This window comes from Habropoda laboriosa, unplaced genomic scaffold (assembly GCF_001263275.1).
Source record: "Habropoda laboriosa isolate 0110345459 unplaced genomic scaffold, ASM126327v1 scaffold111, whole genome shotgun sequence".
Classification (NCBI taxonomy): Eukaryota; Metazoa; Arthropoda; class Insecta; order Hymenoptera; family Apidae; genus Habropoda; species Habropoda laboriosa.
This window is the reverse complement of record NW_017100293.1, coordinates 582,267-584,190: the sequence shown is the minus strand read 5'-3', so window position 1 is coordinate 584,190 and position 1,924 is coordinate 582,267.

Below are 1,924 nucleotides of genomic sequence, written 5' to 3'. Positions count from 1 at the left end.
ATCCTCGCGACCGGCGAGACGAGATTCGCTGGCGTCACGTGTCGTCGACATCACCCCGTGCATACTCCCGATACTGTTCACGCTGCTCACCTATACGCCAGCCTCCCCTCCCCATCGGCTGTGCTTCTCTCGAGACGCCCTAAGATGTTCCTCCTCGGCCAGCCGCGCACTCCGCTCCTCACCTCGCTTCTCTGCAGAGACGACGACGTTTCTTTCCTCTCTTTCACACAGTCTCCACGCACACACACTCTCCGTCTCGTCCTCTCCTTAGGAATCATCCGTCTCTCCCGCGTGTCTCTCCGCGATTTCCATTCATTCCTTTCCCCCGCCTCTTACTCCCGCCCCTCTTCACTGCGACAGCACGCCGCGCCGCTCGCTCGCCTCGTCTCACCGCGACCATTCTTCTCCTCGCGTGCTTCGCTCTTCCCTCTCTTCCGTTTACGCTTAGTTTGTACTTCTTTCTTCCTTCCACTTGTAACTCCTCTTCCACGATCGTTCCCTTCCTCGACGCGCGCGCTCGGACAACCTATCCTCTTCCACGCTCTACTCTTCCCTCTTGCTCGTACACGCGCGAGGAGGCCTCAACACCAACGCGTTGATCGCCGGTAACACTGCCAACGTTCGCCGGGTGACGTCACCGGCGTGGGCGCACCCCCACGCCAAAGAGAGCGCGTCTCTCTTTCGTTCTTTCTTCCCTTCTTTCTTCCTCCTCCTTCTTCTCTTCCTCCTACCTCTCCTGTCCCTGCCTCCTCCACTCACAGCGCTGGCTTCTTCTTCGTCTTCTTCCCTTTTCGCGTTTCTCGCCGACTTCACGCTCGTCCCGGTAACTCTGCTTCGAGACTTATCTGCTCCTCTCCTGCTTGCTCGCTAGCCTGGATACGCGAGGTACCGCCGGAGAGGGTACGTACACCGGGTTTTTGTTCGACGGACGTGGCTGGATTTCGACGTCCGGAAGTCCGGGAAATTGTCATCCGGAGCGGCACGCGTCGCGACCTTGGAATTGGAGCGCCCAGGGAGAACAGGCCTCGGCCGAGAACCGCGGAAGGTTGAGGTCGATACTCTCCTGGGTTGGATGACTTTTACCGTAAACACGCTGCCCCCGCTTCGCTCCTCCTGGACGCTCGATTCTTCTCTCCTCTCTTATGAATTGTTGGAAAAAGGATCTCCTTTGTCCGACTCGGTCTTAACCTCGTTTCGATACGCCAAGTATACACGCGCGTGGCCTGAAGAACCTCGCGTCTAATTCCTACTACGGTGTAACCGATAGAACGATCCCCGAGAAAAGTTGACGAATCGCGTTGTCCATCTGTGAAAGATGACGTCTTCGTGGATACTCATCCAAACATGGCTGACAAGGCGGTCAAAGTGTTAAACACTCTAATTTTCTGAGCAACATTCTTGCATGTATGTAATATTGTTCTCGCTGTAAAATCTCTGTCGTAGCGTGGTTAGGAGTGGTGGGTCTAGCCTTGTACCACCGCTACGTCATTCTCTTCTTTATCAGACCTATCGGCATACGAGAGATTTCACGTAATTCGACGAATCTACGTATTCTCCGGTTGAACGTGTGTGCAACACGTCATAGTATTGAACGTCCATTAAGGGACACAACACAGGTGCGTTCGCCATGAATGGTCCCCCTCCACAGGTCTCCGTGCTCCCATTGAATAATACTGTCACGATTTTGGCACGAGCCAGGCCACGTTACGCCCTATAAGTATGATACTTAGGCGCAGGGATAAATATCCGCTTCCCGGGCACGTAATATTAGGGGCACAAGTGGTTCGTTAAGTGCAGGTTTCGACGCGTGCCAGGAGCACGTCACGCGTATTACGGGTCTGAAAGGGCAGCGCGCGATAGCCTGACCAGGGAGGAGGAGGAAGAGGAGGAGAAACCGCAAAAAGCGACGCTCGCGCGGAAAATG